The 21,247-nt window shown below is 36.7% G+C and overlaps 1 pseudogene; it reads left to right on the forward strand.

Annotated features, from left to right (window-relative positions):
• LOC133754202 (nuclear receptor subfamily 2 group C member 2-like) overlaps positions 1-14,112 on the forward strand; it is a 92,024-nt pseudogene extending 77,912 nt beyond the window's left edge.
• Positions 14,113-21,247: the final 7,135 nt, after the last annotated feature.

Genomic DNA, 21,247 nt, shown 5'->3' on the forward strand with positions numbered 1-21,247 from the left:
GTAATTGTGAAATATATGAAGTCTGTAACTGTAAAGCAGTATAATTCTGCCTATGGACTTACTTCTAAGGGTAAAGTTTAAAAACTTGCCATGGAACCTCAATTCTCATTTAGCTTGGTGGTAAAAATAGTATTGTAAGTGTTAGAGAGATCATATGGATAGGATCAATTGTTAAAATGATAATATAGACAGGATCAAATTTGTACTAACACTTGATCCTATGTTATATATATATATATAATATATATATTATATTGTATATATAATATATATGTATATAATATGTATTATATATAATACATATATATGTATGTGTATATATATGTATGTATATATATATATACATATATATACATATATATATATATATGACTAACTGCTGGGTAATAATAATAGATATAACTGGTAATAATCATAGAATTAAAAAGAGGTGAATGCTCCAACCTGGAAAGCAGTCCATACAGCAAACCCATAGAAAGACAATCACTTTAAGTAGCACTCTGACCTCAGAATCAGCCCTTAAGGCATTCTGGTCTGGCTGAAAAGCCTAGGCATGGAAAGCAAAGACATTGCAGTCACCAAAGAAGGATGTACTTTTCTCTGAGGGGAGGAGAGAACTTCCACTTTTCTTATGGTCTTGTCAAAATACTGAACAAGTTTATGGATCCAAAAGACTTCCATTGCCTTGGCAGGTCATGTCAAAAGTGTTGGGTAATCACCGATGTCATAATTGCTTTAACTGTTTCACAACAGGGATCACTTTGCGCTAACTCCCATGCAGGACTTCTGTCCTCAAGGACTTGACTTTACCTAGGAAAAATTATATCTTCTATGTATAAAGTTAAATGAAAATAGAAGTTAGTAAAAATCAAGTCTAGGAATAGGAAAGGGAAGAGAAATAAATGAGGGAGTGTGGGTGAGAAAGTGAGTACATTGGGAAGAATTACTATGCTCCTAATTTTATTTATGAAATGCATGCAAATTAATAAAAAATAAATAAAAATGAAAAAAGCAATAGAGACAGCAAAAAGACATGGAGTCAGAGATAGCAAGATGAAAGACATAAAGAGACAGCCATAGAGTCATGGATATAGACACAGATCCAGAGAAGCAGACTGAGAGATATTCATACAGTGAGAAAGCAGAGAGGGAACATGTAGGGAGAAAGAGATATGTGTTAAGGGGCAGAGACAGACCAACACACTGAGAAAGATAGTGAGAGTGACCTATAGAGATATTGTGTTTGAGAGCAGAGACGGATGGCCAAACACAGAGATGGATAAAGAGACTCAGAAAATAATAGACAGTGAGACCCCAGACACAGATAAAGAGACAGAAATGAGGAACACAAAAACAGAGAGATGGAAATGCAGAGCAAATGGCCACAGAGACACGGAGATAGTGACAGAAAGACTGAGAGAGAGATAGATGGAGACAGAAAGATATACAGAGAGATATCTAAACAGAGATAAAAACAAAGACAATGCAGAAATTGAGGTGGAAACAGAAATATACATTAGTTACACAAAAAAGGAAGGAAAGTCAGCGATAGTAAAGAGATAGGACAGATAGAGAAAAAACAATAGATTGACAAACACGGAGACAGAGTGAAGAGAGATATGAATAAAGATTGAGCAACACAGAAATGAGAAGCATGGAGAGAGAGAATTGAGAAAAAGAAAGAGAAAGAGAGAAAAATGATAAGAAACACAGAGACAGAAAAAGCAGAAGTACACATGGACAGAGATAAAGAGACATAGGGAGAGACAGATACACATGAAGAAACAGTCAGACTTGCAGAGGCAGAGAAACAGACAGAAATACTGACAGATTAAGACAGGCTGAGAATATGAGAGATAAATACCAACAAAGTGACAGAAAGATAGACACGATAGATAATGCCCATGGAGACACTAGGTATTATTAGCTTCAGAGTGAGCTTCAACATGAAAGCTGATAATAAATAATCTAGAAAGGAAAGAAAGTTGAGGATTTTACAACAACAACAAAAATGATGAATCCAGAATTTTCAACACATGGGATAAAGTAGATTTTCATGATGTACACAGCTTATAATAATCAATTTGAAGGCTAAAAATAAATAAACTTAACAAGACATAACATATAACATTTTGTTTGAGTAGAAATGAGTAATTTGGCAAGAAAAATCATAGAATCCCAAGCAGATAAAGAGATATTAACAAAAGAAGTCATAAAATTACATTAGCAAAAATTTAAAATAAATTGACAGTATGTTAATCCTTAAAAATTCTTGCTTCTTAGCATAATAATTCCATAGCAAAAATTTGTGTGTGAATCAAAGTATGAAAACATTCAATATCAACATTCAGTTATTTATCATCCAAAAGCACAGACTTTTCTAAAGCATATGTGAACTTGGAATGTTAAAGAGTCCAATATTCCACTCTGGTTATCATGAAAATATTCAGAAAATTTCCAAGACAGCAATGGAGTAAATATCATGCCTCCTAGGGAAAAAAAAACTTAAAGGAAATAAAGCAGTACAGGGAAAAACTGCAGGTTAGACAATAAAAAACTCAAATAGAAATGATGTAGCTCCAAAAGAATGACTAAAAAGTTAAGAAAATGAATCACCTGGAAATGAGTACAATGAAAGTAGGACTTAATTGCTTCTGAAAAATTATGACACGAAAGTTGCTATGGAAATTTTGGAATGGACAAGTATTTGACCTAACAAATACAACAAAATAATTTGACACATTATAAGGGTATAAAAATTTTTCAAACTGCCATCTAAATAATCACCATGTGTCTTAGGAGAGAGTCATAAAAGAGAGAATTAAGATGATGTATGTTTGAGAATATTAATAAGCCAAGTACAAATTTGAGCTGCATAAACATCCATAAAATTTAAAAAATATATCTAGAAATAAATATATATATATATGCATTTCTTAGAAATAAACATGATAATACTTGTACCTATTGATGTCTGAAAAATCATGAACACAGAAGTTTCTGAGACAACTTCTACAGTGGAGAGTGAGTTGATTACATCCCAATCAAAAAGCATGCCTTGATGATTTCAGATCCCATATATAACAAATGGCATAAGACAGGCTACTAATGGTCCAAAGAGTTGATGGTAATCAATTTTATTTTAAAACAAAAAGATAAATCATGACTCATATGTAAACATACATATAATATTCTGAATAATATTAGGAGAATATTAGTTCCATAACTGTAAGTTAAATTGAGGATATTATTGGAAAAACATTCCTAAAATTGCATTTAGAATTCTATTTAGCAAAATTGGGAAATTTAAGCCCAGATATATTTGGCTACAAAAGATTGTGATTCCAAAGTTATAATACCAGTGTCTGAATATAAATTAAGAAAAACTGCAGTTTCAACAGTTGACTGTTTTGTTCTATGAATACTATCTACTTATGGATGGAATATCTCCTACACTCTGTTTCTCTCTCTTTACAGTGTTTCAGATCAATGAATTGATAAATTATTTTTAAAAATAAAAATTTAATTGCAATATATTAAAACTAGGAATGATAAAAACAGTATCACTTCTAAATGAGGTTGAGTTTAATGCTTCAATATTACATGGAGATTTGTACACATGAAAGCTGTGTACAGAATTTTCAGTAAATGAATGAAAGCAAAGTGAAAAATCCAACCAGAATTTCTACCTGCATGCTTACAGCATTGTAATTGGCTTTTTAAAAAGCTTTCATTTAATAAATGCTAATTTCATAGCACAACATTAAGAATACAGTGGCGCTTCTCCCCACACCCATACTCCCACCCCAACTCCCATCCCACCTCCTACTACCTCTCCCATCCCATTTTTCAATAAGATTCATTTTTAATTTAACTTTATACACAAGACCAACTCTATACTAGGTAAAGATTTCAACAGCTCGCAACCACCCACACCAACACACACACACACACACACGTGTAAAGTACTGTTTGAGAACAGGTTTTTCAGTTAACTCTCAGAGTACAACTCATTAAGGACAGAGGTTGTGCATGGGGACTAAGTGCACAGTGAATTTTGTCATTAATTTAACAATTAACATGCTTATCTATGATGTCATCGATCACATGAGGCATATTCCATGAGCTGCCAAGGTTGTGGAAGCCTTTTGTGACCACAAACTCTGTCAGTATTTGATAAAACCACAAGCAAAGTTGAAATTCTCTTCCTTCAGAGAAAAGTACATCCTTCTTTGATGTCCCCTTCTTTCCTTATGGTTTCACTCACAGAGATCTTTGATGTAGGCTACTTTTTTGCCACAGTGACTCGAATTTCCATGCCTGAAATTCTCTCATGGGCTTTTCAGCCACATCTGAATGCCTTAAGGGCTGATTATGAAGTCATAGTATTACTTAAAGCAATTGCCATTCTATGAGTTTGCTTTGTGAGCTGCTTCCCATGTTGGACATTCCCTCCTTTGTAATTCTATTATTATAACTACTAGGTACTTGATGCTATTTACATGATCTCTTTAACACTTAATTTTATCTATATGTTCACTTTAGCACTTAAGATGATCACTTTAACAATTAAGATCACAATATTACCACCTATTTTAATGGGATTTAGAGTCCCATGACAAATTTTTAAACTGTACCTTTAGAAGTAAGTCCGAATGACTGTATGCAGAACTATACATTTGTACAGTTACAAACTTCTTCCTCCCTCCCTTATCCCCCCCTTTTATTTCTTACTGAAATTTATTTTCAATTGACTTTATATACATATGATTAACTCTATGTTAAGTAAAGAGTTCAACATATAGTATGAAGAAGAGAAAATAAATAATACATAAAATTTAAAAAAAACCTTCTCAACAGGATGGGAGCTGTTCAAGTCATTGTTTCTTAAAGTGTCAATTTAACTTCTACAGCTTTCATTTTAGGTGCACTATTAATTCTCACATATTAGGGAGACTAATAGTATTTTCCCTTTGGAACGGGCTTATTTCACTAAATATGAAATTTTACAAATCCATTTTTTTGCAAATGACTGAATTTCATTTTTTTTACTGCTGTGTCTTATTCCATAGAGTACATGTCCCATCATTTCTTTATCCAGTCTTCAGTAGATGGGCATTTATGTTGATTCCATGTCTTAGCTATTGTGAATTGAGTGGCAATAAACATGGACACCCAGATAGCTGTTTTGTTTAATGTTTTCATTTCCCTTGGGTAAGTTCCCAAGAGTGAGATGGCTGGGTACTATGGTAGGTATATATTCAGATTGTAGAGGTATCTCCATACTGTCTTCCATAGTGGCTTTATAAGTTTACATTTGAACCAACAGTGGATTAGGGTACCCTTTTCCCCACATCCTTGCCAGGATTTTTGTTTGTAGAGCTGTATGAGAGTTATTCTAACTGGGATGAAGTGCAATCTCATTGTGGTTTCGATTTGCATTTCCCTGACAGCTTGTGATCCTGAAAATTTTTTCATGTGTCTGTTGGCCATTTGGATTATTTTATTTATTTGAAAGACAGTTACAGAGAGAGACACAGAGAGGTGGTTCACTCTCCAGATGGCCACAATGGCCAGAGCTGCACTGATCCAAAGCCAGGAGCCAGGAGCTTCTTCCTGGTCTCCCACATGGGTGCAGGGGCCCAACAACTTGGGCCTTTTCTACTGCTATCACAGGTCATAGCAGAGAGCTGGATCAGAAGAGGAGCAGCCAGGACTAGAACCAGCACCCATATGGCCAGCACTTCAGGCCAGAGTTTTAACCCACTGTGCCACAGTGCCAGCCCCTGCCCAACTCTTGACTGAATTGTTTTGTGGTTGTGGATTTTCTCAATCTCTTTGTAGATTCTGATTATTAATACCTAATGAGTAACATAGCTTGCAAATTATTTTTCTCATTCTGTTGGTTGCCTTTTCACTTTCCTGTTTCTTTTGTCATACAGAACTCAATTTGAAATAATCATATTTGTTAATTTTGGCTTTGACGGTGTGTGCCTCTGGAGTCTTTTTCCAAGGACACTTGGGCTGTGCCAATGTCTTGAGGGTTTCCCCTATGTTCTCAATTTCTTTGATGGTGTTAAGTCCTAGATTTAGATCTTTAATCCATGTTGAAAAAATTTTTGTGTAAAGTGTGAAGTAGGGGGTCTTGCTTCATACTTTTACATGTAGAAACCCAGTTTCCCTGGAACCATTTATTGAAGACATCGTCCTTTCTCCAAAGATTGGAGTTAGCTCCTTGGTCAAATATAAGTTAGTTGTAAATGTTTGGATTAATATCTGGGTTTTCTCTTTTGTTCCATTGGTCTATCCATCTATTTTTGACTATTGCCAGGCAGTTTTGATTATAACTGCTTTGTAGTTTGTCTTGAAACCTGGCATTGTGATGTCTCTGGCTTTGTTTTTGTTGTATAAGATTGCTGTACCTATTCAAGGTATCCTATACCTCCATATGAATTTCTGCATCATATTTTCTAGATCTGAGAATGGTATTTTGATTGGTATCACATTGAATTTGTAAATTGCTTTCAGAAGAATGGGCATTTTGATGATATTGATTCTCCCAATCCATGAACATGGAAGATTGCTACATTTTTGTATCTTCTATTGCTTTAATATTTTGTAATTCTTATCACAAAGATCTTTGATATCTTCAGTTAAGTTTATTACAAAGTATTTGATTTTTGTAGCTATTATGAATGCAGTTGATCTTTGAAGTTCTTTCTCAGCCATGACATTGTCAGTGTATACAGAGGCTGTTGATTTTTTTGTCCTGACTATATCCTGCTATCTATCAAACTCTTTTATGAGCTCTATAAGTCTCTTATTGGAGCCTTTTGGAATATATATATATATATATATATATATATAATCATGTCATCTGCAAATAGGAATAATTTGACTCCTGCTTTCTAATTTGTACCCCTTCTATTTCATTTTCTTGTCTAATGGCCCTGGCTAAAACTTCCAGAACTCTATTGAATATCTGTGGTTAAAGTAGGCATCCCTGTCTGGTACTGGGTCTCAGTGGGAACGCTTCCAATATTCCCCATTCAATATGATGCTTGCCTTTGGTATGTTATAAATTACCTTGATGGTGTTGAGGAATATTCCTTCTAAACCCAATTTGCTTAGAGTTTTCATGATGAAAGGGTTTTGTATTTTGTCAAATGATTTCTTTGCATCTATTGAAATAATCATAAGGTTTTTGTTCTTCAATTTGTTAATGTGATGTATCACATTGATTTGCAAAGGAATATAACAATTCAATGTTAGAACATAACAATTCAATGTTAGAACATAAAAATGAAGAGAATGAAGACATTCAAAAAAGATTCTAAAGAATGATCATATGACTAACAAAAATGAGAAACAAATTAATGTAGTAAAGAAATCTATTCACTACACTGATGAAAAATTTTGCTGGGAGATAGAGATAGTTAAAGTAAATCAAACTGAAATATTAGAAATAAAGAATTCTATATATCAAACAAAAAATACAGTGGAAAGCCTTATCAACTTTCAAGCATGAGTACTGGACCCAGCAAAACTCCCACTTAAAAATGAAGGTGAAATAGCTTCCAAAATAAACAAAAAAACTGAAAAATTGTCAACACTCATCCAGCCTTACAAATGATACTTAATGATAGGCTACACAGACAGACGGAGGAAGTTAGTCAACATTAAAGAATTTGAAGGGAGAAAATATCCTAGAAAGAGTACAAAGGAAACCCAAAACAAAAAACAGGAATAATTCTGGGAAAATGTCAGAACCGAGGCATTACTTGTCCATAATAACCTTGAATGTAATGGCCCAAACTATCCAATTAAAAGAAATAAACTGGCTGAACAAATTAAAAAATATGACCTACGTATTTGCTGCTTACAAAAAAACCACATCAATGAAATGATACACAAAAACTGAAAGTGCAAGAATGCAAAAAGATATATGACAATGTGAAGCAAAAAAGAGCGGGAGTGGCCATAGTAATAGAAAAACTGTTAAAAGAGATCTAGGAACCACTGTGCAGTTGCTCCTCATGCGGGATCTCTGTCCTTAATGTGCTGTACATTGTGATTTAATGCTATAACTAGTACTCAAACAGTATGTTTCACTTTGTGTTTCTATGTGGGTGCAAACTGTTGAACTCTTTATACTAAATAGATCTTCTGTATATAAAGAGAATTGAAAATGAATCTTGATGCACATGGAAGGGGAGAGGGAGTGGGAGAGGGGAGGGTTGCGGGTGGGAGGGAAGTTATGGGAGGGGGAAGCCATTGTAATCCATAAGCTGTACACTGGAAATTTATATTCATTAAATAAAAGTTTAAAAAAAAGAGATCTAGGAAGGAATTATGTAATGATTAAGGGATGCATTCAGTGTGAAGATTTGTCTATAACAAATGTATATGCACCCAGTGCCAGGGAACCTAGCTATTTAAAACAAATGACAATGCATTTAAAGAGAAACATAGACTCTAATACAATATTAACAAAGGGATTAAACACCCCACTTTCATCAATGGGCAGAACAACTACACACACAAAGAAAATCAACAAAGAAAGAACAGTTCTAATCTACATTCAGGAGCAAAAGCACCTAATTGATATCTACAGAACATTTCATCACACGACTTCAGATTAGATGTTTTTTTTTTTCCTATCATTGCATTCAAGTTCCTCTAAGATATCCCATAAGCTAGGCCATAAAGCAAGTGTCAGCACATTCAAATAAATGCATCTTTAATAATTATTTTGGAATACAGCTAGAAATTAACAACTTAACAAACTCTAGAAAATATATAAGCATGTGGAAAATGAATGACATATTCCTGAATGGATAGTAATTAATAGAATAAATAAAAAAGAAAGTAAAAAAAATCTTGCAAGTGATGGAGAAAAAACAATGTTTTGGGGAAGGCTCATAGCAATTCATGCCTATGTAAATAATTGGGAAGGCATCAAAGAAATGGTTTAACAATGAAACTAGAGGATCTTAAAAAAATAGTACGAGGAAAGAATCAAAATCAGAAAGGAATTAGACAAAATTGACAAAAATACAAAAGATTAGTGACGTGATGATTTGTTTGAAAAAACAAGTGAAATTGGTACACCATTGATCCAAATAACCAATATATAAAAAGAGGGCCCAAATTCATATAATCAGATATGAAAAAAGAAAATGTTATAAAAAGATACCACATAAATAAAAAGAATCACAAAGAATTATTGCAAATTGCTATATGTTAAACAATTTGAAATTTTAAAAGAAATGAACAGATTTCAGACACATGCAATCTACAAAATTTAGTCAGGAAGATATACAAAACCTCAGTAGATCAATAAAAAATTCAGATTGAACTGGTCATAAAGACCATCACCAAAAAAAAAAATTAAAATGTCTAGGACTCAATAATTTCACTGCTGGATTCTGCCAAACATTTAAAGAAGAAAAATATTCCATTTCTTCACTAACAATTCAAAATAATGGAAAGGGTGGGTATCATACCAAACTCATTTTATGCAGCCAACATCACCTTAATCTATCAATACATCAGAAAATGTGTTCACCTGGGTCAAGTGGGATTTATCCCTGGTATGCTGGGATGGTTAAAAGATTGCAAATCAATAAATGTGATACATCACATTAACAAAATGAAGAAAATATCCACATGCCTATCTCAATAGATGCAGAGAAAGCATTTGATGAAATACAAAATTCTTTTATGATGAAAATCTTAAACAATTTGGGTATAGAAGGAATACCCCTCAACACAAGAAAGACAATTTACTACAACCCCACAGCCAACATCCTATTGAATGGAAAGCATAACCCCTAAAATATGGAACCAGAGAAGGATGACCACTCTCACCATTGCTATTTAACATTTTCCTGGAACCTTTAGCTAGAGCCATTAGACAAGAAAAAAAATAAAAGAGATAAAAATTGGAAAGGAGGAAATCAAACTATTCTGTTTGCAGATGACATGCTTCTATATATATGGGATCCAAAAGACTCCACTGAGAGACTACTGGAATTCACAAGAGAGTTTGGTAAAGTCACAGGATATAAAATCAGCGCACAAAAATCAATAGCCTTTTTATAAAAAGACAAAGCCATGGCTGAGAAAGAGCTTTTAAGATCATCTCCATTCACAATGGCTCCAAATGGAATTCAATATTTTGAATAAATTTAACCAAAGATATCAAAGATCTCAACATTGAAAATTAGAAAACATTGAAGAAACAGAAGAAGAGAGTAAAAATTGGAAAAAATCTTCTATGTTCATGTGTTTGAAGAACCAACATTATCAGAATTTCCATAATACCTAAGGCAATTTACAGATTCAATGTGATCCCAATGACATTCTTTGCAGAACTAATAAAAATGATGCTAGATTCATATGAAAACAAAAGAGACTCTGACTAGCTAAAGTAATATTTAGTACACAACAACAAAGCTGGAGGCATCAAAATAAGTGATTTCAAGTCATATTACATGGTAATTATAATCAAAACATGCTGATTCTAGCACAGGGACAGATGTGTAGAGCAATGGAATGGAATAGAAATTACATAAATCAATCCACACAGTTATAGTCAACTTATCTTTGACAAAGCAGCTAAAATTAATCCCTGGAGCAAGGACAGTCCCTTCAACAAATGGTCCTGGGAAAACTACATTACTGGATGCAGAAGTATGAAACTACAACCATATCTCACACTTTACAAAAAAAAAAAACACTTAAAATCTATCAAAGACCTGAATTTATGACCTGATACAATCAAATCACTAGAAAATATTGAGGAAATTCATGAAGACATTCGGCACAGGCAAATACTTCTTGGAAAAGACCCCAAAAGTACACGCAATCAAAGATAAAATTGACAAATGAGGTTGCATCAAGCTGAAAAGCTTCTGTCCTCTAAAAACACTCACTAAATTGAAGACACAACCAAGAGAAAATATTTGCAAACTATGCAACTTATAAAGGGCTAACATCTAGAATCTATAAAGAGCTCAGGAAATTCAACGACAACAAAACAAATAATCCAGTTAAAAATGGGCAAAGGACTTGAATAGGCATTTTTTTGACAGGCAGAGTGGACAGTGAGAGAGACAGACAGAGAGAAAGGTCTTCCTTTTGCCGTTGGTTCATCCTCCAATGGTCGCCATGGCCAGCGCACTGTGGCCGGTGCACTGCGCTGATCTGAAGCCAGGATCCAGGTGCTTCTCCTGGTCTCCCATGTGGGTGCAGGGCCCAAACATTTGGGCCATCCTCCCCTGCACTCCTGGGCCAGCAGAGAGCTGGCCTGGAAGAGGGGCAACCGGGACTAGAACCCAGTGTGCCAGCACCGCAGGCGGAGGATTAGACTATTGAGCCATGTCACTGGCCTGAATAGGCATTTGTAAAATAGGAATTTCAAATGGCCAACACACACTTAACAAATTCTCATGATCACTAGCCATCATGAAAGTGCAAATCAAGACCACAATTAAGTTTTACCTCATTGCTGATAGATTGGCTTTCATAAAGAAATCAGCAAACAGCATATGCTGGTAAGGATATGGTGAACAAGGTACCCTAATGCATTGTTAGTAGGAATTTAAACTCTTCCAGCCACTGTGGAAGACAATGTGGAGATACCTCAGGAATCTGAATATAGACCTACCATATGATCCAGCCATCCCAGTCTTGGGAAATCAAATATAATCAGCATATAAGTCATCCGTAATTCGATGTTCATTGCAGCACAATTCACAATAGCTAAGATGTAGAATCAACATAGGTGTCCAGTCCATCAACTGATGAAAGGATATAGAAATTAAGGTATAAATATATAACTTATGCAGTATTATTCAGTTGAATAAAAATGAAATCCTGTCTTTTGCAACAATATGGATGCAACTGGAAACCATTATACTTAGTGAAATAAGCCATTCCTAGAAAGACAGATTCTTTATGTTTTCTGTGATGTGAAATGACTAATAGAGTTCCTAAAATATAATATATTGGAGTGAAGTGGACATTTTGAGATTCAGTGACTGCTTACAGCCCTTGTCTCTTGGGTAGTTTATTTTCTTCATACTATTTGTTGAGCTATTTCACTTAATGTAGGGTTAATTTTGCAATCATTAAATAAACTGAAAGTTCTTTGTAAAAAGTTTGAGTGTTAATGGGAAATGGAAGATGGAGAAAAGTTGGAGCATGGTCAAGAGGGAGGGTAGGATAGAAAGTATCACTATGTTCCTAAATCTGTATATATGAAATATGTGATACTTGTATAAGTTAAATAAACATATCAGCCATCCAGAAAAAATGATTCTAAAATTCAAATGGAAACACAACACACTCAATATTGTAAAAGCACTCTTACATAACAAAAACAATGCAACACAATACCAGACATAATGATGGCAGCTATAATCAAAACAGCCTGGTACTGACAGGAAAATAGACATATAGAGCACAGCAACATAATAGAAACCCCAGAAATCATTCCATACATCTACAATCAACTGATCTTTGACAAATGAACTAAAATTCAATTCCTGAAGAAATGACAGTCTTCAAAAAATGATGTTGGGAAATTGGATCCTCTCATGGACAAATTATGAAACAAGATGCCTGCCTTACACTTTATATAGATCAACTCTAAATGGATCAGAAATTTAAATTCATAACCTGATCCCATCAAATTACTACAGGAAAACAGCAGGAGGACTGCAAAATCTTGGCATTTGGAAGGACTTCTTGGAAAAGACCCCAGAAACACAGGCAATCAAAGCAAAAATAAATAAATGGTATTACATCAAGCTTAGAAGCTTAAAGGAAACCATCAATGAAGTAAAGAGGCCATTATTAGAATGGGAGAAAATGTTTAAAAACTATTGAACTGGTAAAAGATTCCCATCAGTATGTATATAAAGAATTCAATATACTCAACAAAAGCAAAGCAATCCAGTCAAGAAAGGAACATAGGACATGAATAGGCATTTTTAATGATGAAATTCAAATGGCTGACACATAAAAAGCTGTTCAGGATCACTACACATCAGGGAAATGGAAACAAAAACCAACATGAGGTTTCATATGACACTGGCTAGAATGGCTACCATCCAAAAATAAAAGTAAAAACCAGTATATGCGGGTAAGGATGTAGGGGAAAAAGTATCCTTGTACAGTGTTGGTGCGAATGTAAACTAGTACAGTCATTCTGGAAGACTGAATGAAGATTCCATAGATATCTAAAAATATATCTACCACATCAGGTAGCATTCTTATTCTTGGGAATTTACATAAATGAAATATAATCAACATATGAAAGACTTATGTGTAGCCCCATGCTTTTTTCAGCTCAGTTCACAAAAGCTAAGATATAGAATCAACCCTAATAACCATAAACTGAAGACTGGATAAAAAGTTGTTTTATATATATATATATATATATATATATATATATATATATATATATATATATATATATATATATATATAATGGACTACTGCTCATCCATTCAGATAATGGAATCCTGTCTTTGCAATTAAATGGATACAATTAGAAACCACTTTCATTAATGAAATAAGCCAGGTCCAAAAAGACAAATATCATGCTTTCCCTGATTTGTGATTAAAAATGTAATGTATATGAGCAAAATTAACATCTTAAAACCTGATTCTTGTCTATACTCTTGAGGAACAGGGGTTTTTGTATATACTACTTGTTGAACTCTATTTAGTGGAGGTTACACTTGTGCAATAAAAACTGAAAATGGGTCATTGTAAAATTTAAGAGGAAAACCTCAGAACCGGTGTCTTGCGTCTAGTCCATGGCACGAACGAGCCTACTTTTCCCGTGCAGGGGCTGTGATGGTTTCAGGGTGTGGGGCTGGGCAGCCTGGTGGCAGTGTGGACCCCAGAACCTCCTGGGATGGGCGTTTCCCAGTGTTTTTTCCAGGGTCCCCTCCTGAACCCATGCCTCTCACCTGGCCATCCATCCTCGGCCAGACTGTGACCTGTCACTCGCCGCCTGGTGACCCCAGGCGTCACTCCGTCCCTCCCTGGCCTGCTTCCTTGCTGCATGCAAACACCTGGGGTCATGCAGTGTTCTGATGTCCCCTCCCTCGGGCTTTGGGGCTGGGATGCCCTCCCGGGCTCTGGGCACCCATGGGGACATTGTGTTGAGTGTCCAGTCCCTGAGTCATCACACACAGCCCGGGTTTAAGCCCTTCCACTGCAGCCTCATGTGTCCGTAGACTTCCACGGTGGGAACCTGACCAGTCCCTGCCCTGGCTGTGGGAGCTGCCGTGTGCGTCTCTGGTCCAGGGTGGCCAGCCTCCCGCCATGGCGGCTTATCTGAGCAGCTGTCCAGGTCAGGGTCATGTCAACTGTCCTGGACCAGGATGCCAGGGGTAGGGAGAACCTGGGACTGGACTGCCAGCCGGGGGTAATGCCAGGGTGAGAGTGTCTTCCCCCCAGGGGATGGGGGCCCCAGCCCGTGAACACGCCGCCGGGAGGATGGGCTACCTGAAGCCTGGAGGGTCTGGCCTGGATGCTGAGGGGGTGTCTGCCTGTGTAGGGCCTGCTGGGGGCCGGCATCTGCAGAGACCTGGCCTCCATGGGCTGCCTGCACCCCGCTGCTCCCCAAGTGGGCATCCAGGTACCCCCTGCAGGGTGCCTCAGGACATGTGATTGGCAGGCTGTGTTCTCTGGGCTGGGGTTGTGGGGGAGGGGTCAGGCTGCCTCCCACCTGCTTTACGGGGTGGGGGTGGGGGTCCTGGTCACCTCAATTTTTAGCAAATCCTTGCTCTCCACAGGCCTGGCCCACTCCCGATGAGATCATTTGCAAAATACATTTCTCGCTGGCCTGAGCTCCTTGGTTCTGCCACCTGCACCAGCCACTCCCAGGAGTTCTGGGCATCCTGGGCAAGGCCAGCTCACTCAGGGACTTGGGGCCCATGTGTGGGGGATGTGGGGGCCTGTGTCTGGCATGTTTGTCCTTGGGGCAGGAGACCATCACCCTGGGATGTTCAGGGAGGATAGGACCCTGACCTTGGGCCACTGGGCCATGTCCCAGGCTTCTGCCTCCTGGATCCACAGGCAGGCAGCCTGAAGCAGGAATTTTGGTGTCAGGTCCCCCCAGGCCTTGTGACCTTGGGGGAGTAGCCACTCTCCCAATCCCTGGCTGCTGGGAGGGGCTCCAAGCTCCCCCAATGGAGCCTCAGCCTGTCAGTCCCTGGGGTATGGAGGCTGAGGTGGGGTCTCCTTCCCCCTCCTCACTGGACCCTGGCATCCCAGAGGGCACCTGGCCATGGATGGGTCTGGGCCTGAGTGCCAGGGCTGGCCCAGCACCTGCCCCCATGCCTGGGAAGCAGGCAGGGGTGGGGGCGGGTTTGAAGGGGCTGAAAGTGGCCATATATAGTCACGGGGTAAGCAGTGAGTGGCCGCCTCGGGGCTGGCTCTGGCCTGGCACCAGGCCCAGCTCTGGGTCCCTGAGGGCCGCCTGGCTCTGGGGTGGGGGTGGCTTCCCAACTGGCCAGCTGGGGGTGGGCAGGGGGCGCAGGGGATGAAGGGAAGCTGGACGGGGGCAAATGTAAGGTACGGCATGGTCCCTGCTCACATTTGTTGATTGAAAATAAAAATCCTGGGGACTTTCCCTGTGAGAGACAGGTGTGGTTTGGAAACCTTTGCAAGCCAGAGGCAATGGCACCTCCTGACCCCCCACCCCACCCTGTGGTCCAGTGTGCTCTGCCCAGAGCCCTTCCACCTCCCCCCCTCCCCTCCCAGGAGACTCTGTCCTTGGAGCTGCTGAGTGGTCTTGGAGGGACCTCTGGCAGTGGGGAAGGTGCCCTGGGGCACTCCTGTGGCCATGGCCCTGTCCCTGCCCCTTCCCCCAACCCAGTCTCTGCCCACCACATTCCTGGCCCTTGGAAGTCCTGGATGTTCACTGGTTTTGTTCCTTTAATTCGTTAAAGTTTGTATGTTGATACTTTTCCTCATTGTCAGCAGGCTTTTCCTCCCATTTTTTTTAATATGGAGCCATTAGGATGAGAGAAGATTAAAAAGATACATTATAATTAAAATGTTAATGAAATCCACATCATACAACTTTTGAAATCCTCCAGGCATTCATCTTGCCTGTGTCCTGTCCATGTCCATTAACTCCGGCCACTCCTATTCCACACTGACCACTGCTGAGAGATTTGTGCTATATTTGGATTTTTTAATAAAAAAGAGGGAAAAAATTAAGAGGAAAAAATAATAAAGGAAACAGGAGGAAAGGTCAGAGAATGGACAGGAAAGAGGGAATCTTGTAAAGTATTATTTTTTTAAAACCACATATATGAAATAAATTATTTTTCCACTTATATAAATAAAAAGTTAAAAAGAATGTGATATGTAATATGCACCCTCTGTAGAAAGAATGAAAGCCAGTAACTAGTAACTAGTAGTCTTACTTCCTGCTTAGACTACGGCATTTATGATATGCAATGGGGAAATTAATAAAATCAAAGAAAAATAAAAATGACATTTGTTTTGCTGTATCAACAGTACTTTGTACAGAACTTGGTAGCTTTGGGATCCACAAGGAGGGAAGGCCTATACTTCCAGGAATGGAGAGTCCCTACTTATACTTCCAGGGAAGAAAAGTACTTGTCAAGGTCCCTAAAGATGCCTGAAGGTCAAGCAATGAGGATCAGACCTGCCTCAACCTTTAACCCCCACACCCTGTATCTATAAAAGGAGCCCTCACAGCCTCTGACACGGGACTTCCCTGGCCCTCTCTGGTGGGACTGGGGAACCTTGCCCAGGAGCGAAATCCCAATTAAAGCTTGTGAATTAATTGATTTGTCTGCCTGGGAAGATTTGTTATGTGGCACAAACCTTGCAGAACTGAGTAGCTTGGTAGTAGTAATTAGTAAGTGCCAAGCAAATGTAAGGAAATTTAATGAAAAGTCTTTTTTTTTTCTTTTTTTGCTTTCATTATTATGTTCAATTATTCAGTTTCAACAGATCCAATATATTACATATTACAGGAATCAAATCAAGAGAAAATGTCTCATTACAGAAAAATCCTAATCTATCACTAGAATGAAACTGAAAATTTTCAATGCAAGCAATAAATTTGGAGTTTTCCAACTCCAAAATTGGGGAAAAATGTGTGATTCTCAAACCATGACAAATAATTTTGTGTATGATCATTCAGAGATACTCTGCATGTGAAAGATTCAAAGACAACTTAGAAGCTCTTTAAGTAGCTGCCAATCTTATAAGGAAAAAGACAATCAAGATGTATGAAGACTCAAGATACTAGGGATAAGAAATACTAAGAAATCGAAATTATATATAAACAATAGTATTGAATTCAAAGGCAAAAGAAAAAGAGATGTAAACGTAATAATAAAAATAAGGCAATTGTGAGTGAAAACTGTGCATTTTTCAGGAAAATGGGTGAATAGAAATAAAATATGAGCAAATATAATGATTAAGTTTCCATTAATATGACATGTAAAAATCATGAAAAATTTGCAGGAACTAAATTCCAGAAAATATCATGTTCTTTCAAAAGTGAGCTTAAATCTCCACGAGTGAGATCCCAGTGGAAAGAACAGGTCATCAAAGAAGGAGGAACCTTTCTCTGAAGGGAGTAGAGAACTTCCACTTTGACTGTGACTTTGTCTAAATATGATCAGAGTCGGTGATCTCAGGGGGCTTCCATAGCCTTGGCAACTCATGACAAGAGCCTAGGGGGATTACTGATGTCATAAACAAGAGTGTCAATTTGTTAAGTCAACAACAGGAGTCATTGTGCACTTACTCCTTATGTAGGATCTCTGTCCTTAATGTGCTGTACATTGTGATTTAATGCTATAACTAGTACTCCAACATTGTTTTTTTCACTTTGTGTTTCTATGTGGGTGCAAACTGTTGAAATCTTTTCTTGATATTTGCTAAACTTATCTGTATATAAAGAGAGTTGAAAATGAATCTTGATGTGAATGGAAGGGGAGAGGGAGCAGGAAAGGGGAGGGTTGTGGGTGGGAGGGACATTATGGGGGTGGGGGAAGCCATTATAATCCAAAGCTGTACTTTGGAAATTTTTATTCATTAAATAAAAGTTTAAAAAAAAGATCTTAAAGGAACAAGTCCTGAATTTAGAAGTATACTATTAAAAATTTCATCAACAGTGGGATATATTTTTCCATAAAAATCCATACAGAGTAAAAAATAAAAGTCCTTGAAAGAGTAAAACAATACCCCAGATGTAGATGGCTCTGAGAAATTTTGAATATAAAAAGTAGTTAAGTTACTTTCTGAATATTGAAGGAATTGACAACACAATTAAAAATTGAACATTTATTCAAATATGCACAATGCTACCACTGGTATATGATTTGATGACATAATTGGGCAATATTCATAGATTCCAATCCAAAGCAAAGATTAAAATATTTCTAATGCTAGAGTATAAATTCTAGGGTGATTACTGTTAGTAGAACTGTTGTTTTGTAGGAGAGAAAACAAAGTGATAAGAAAATTGAAGGGAATCTGTTTAAGTACATTTCACATGGGAAATAAGGATAAATGAATGAAAATAATACAAAGATCTTAGAAATCATGCAAATCTCAAGGAAAAATATTTCTATTTACAGATACACTTAAGAAGTTCAAAAATTTATAGTCCTCTGAAAGACCAGAAAATCGCCCTGCCAATTGGGAATGGTGGGTCAAGAAGGCTTTTAAAATTTGAGGACATGAAATAGATGCAAAAGAATTCAGATAATTTTTACCTTGTTGATGTCACACAAAAAAACAGCAAAGATGGCCTAACTATAGTAGTAGACCTGGCTTATAATAGGATGTTGATGATATAATCAGGTCACAATAATCAATTAAAAGACAATAACTAAAACACTGCACAACTTGGAAATGCACATTTTTATATCACCTATATTCTAGTTACTGGAAGTAGCAGTGATCAATAATGCAGGAACAATAATAGCATGACAATATATACAAGAGAATTAGGTGAACCAACATCTATTAAATGTGCACTTAACTTGTGAAATGAAATAAAAAGCAATGAGAATGAAAACACTATACCTTTTATATGAGAAATCTTAAATGAAACATACATTTACATCTACACTTTGAATAAATCAAGAACCAATGATTTCCTTACACTCAAGTAAACCACCAAATATATAATCTGGAAAGGCAGAATAATAATATTGGCTAGAAGTGCTTTTGATGTACCATAAAAATAAAACTGGCCAAGAAAGCTAACAAAGTTTTGAGTATGCTGATAGCCTTTCAATGTTAAAAGCCAAGCAACATACTAATAGGTTTAGTCCCAGGATAGGCTTCCATTGGGTTACTTTTCATATACACAGGTGAGAAGAATAACTCAAAGATAAAACAAAATATGCAAAAGAGGTATACTTTTTACAATATAAATTAAAATTGCATTAATGTGAATTCAGTTACTGGAAAATAACAATAAAAATGTGACAAGCACATATAAGGAATTTTTGTAAATAATAATCTATTACATATAAATTAAAAATAGAAAATAAGAAAAAATATGGAAATAAAACAAAACTATGCCAATAACCAGAAAACATAAAAGTGAATATATTTATATCTAGAGCTACACATTCAAAATTTGTATAACTTACTTTTCATTGCAATGGTATAGTTCAGAGTCCCATAATAATGCAATTTTTTGTCATTACAGTAATGTAAATAAAACATATGAAACATCATATTGTAGCTCATAACCTGCTTGTATTCACCTAACAATCTCTAAAATTAAATAAACCAGAAATTAAATTGTAGGATTAAAAACCAGGTCAAGATCCTTGCCCTTATATAATTGTCAAATTCTCAGAACATGTACCAGTATCTAGATCTAGAAGAAAATTTGAATCATCAAAAAAACTATGATTCAGAGTACTATAGAAATTAAGAAATACACACATATGGCTTTATGTATATTATTTTTAAAAATATATGTACATGTGTGTATTACCTTGAGGAGAGAGAATGATAACCTCTGATTAAGACGACTCTGAGACACTGTGTACCAGAAAGTTTCCAGGACACCTATAGAATGTTGGGAGTGATGAAGATCTCACAATGATATTCACATGGCTGGGACTGACCTATGGTTAAGCTTATGATTACAAAATAAACTCAAAGTATGTCATTGTAAAAAGAAAGGCAAATCCACAAGAAAAACAACTGACATTATTCAAAGATCAAACAAAGTTAACCTCAATTTCCAAAGTGAAAAGTTGAATTCAAATTCCATGACATTAAAACACATTAAGTCTAAGAATTAGCTCTAGAATGTGCTTGGATACTATGAACATAAAATTTGCTTGGACATTTCCAGAATCTACACAGACTATACATTAACAATAATCAGGCAAGGCAAAGTAGTCTGAAATTTTGTGTGCTAGAATTGGCATGAATTAGATTATTTTCCATGTATTCAGATGGTAATAGCAAATTTAAACACAATATAAAAATATTCATTGTGTTTTGACTGTTTGGTCTACTAGTGGAAAATTTATTAGAAGCAGAGATAGGGTCACAAGCAGAGGTAATGGATATAGATAAACACAGTCATAAACCTACATTGAAAAATACAAAATGCAGGTGCTTAAATCCAGAAAGTCTTATCCAGTTTAAATAACTAATCTTGAAGCTAAGGTAAGAGCACCTCAATTTAAGATATGGGCACTTTAAAGTGAATGACCAATTTTGAGTATCTGAAAATAAAGCAAGCTTTGAAGCAAATATGTGTCCTCAAAAGTGTAAAGAGGGGCCAGCACTGTGGCACAGCAGGTAAAGCCGCTGCCTGCAGTGCTGGCATCCCATATGGTGCTCGTTTGAATCCTGGCTGCTCCACTTCCAATCTAGCTCTCTGCTATGGCCCGAGAAAGCAATAGAAGATGGCCCAAATCCTTGAGCCCCTGCACACGCATGGGAGACCTGGAAGAAGTTCCTGGCTCTATGGCCATTAATGCCAACTGGGAAGTGAACCAGCAGATGGAAGACTCTCTCTCTCTCTCTCTCTCTCTTCCTCTCTGTAACCCAATCTTTCAAATACATAAGTAAATCTTCAAAAAAAGTGTAAGGATTGTACTGCCACAAAATTATATGACAGACCATGAAGATTGAAGATGTGAGGACAACTTGAACAGTTTTGAGTGGATTCATGACAACACAATGTAAATGT

The sequence above is a fragment of the Lepus europaeus genome, chromosome Y, assembly GCF_033115175.1.
Source record: "Lepus europaeus isolate LE1 chromosome Y, mLepTim1.pri, whole genome shotgun sequence".
Taxonomy (NCBI): Eukaryota; Metazoa; Chordata; class Mammalia; order Lagomorpha; family Leporidae; genus Lepus; species Lepus europaeus.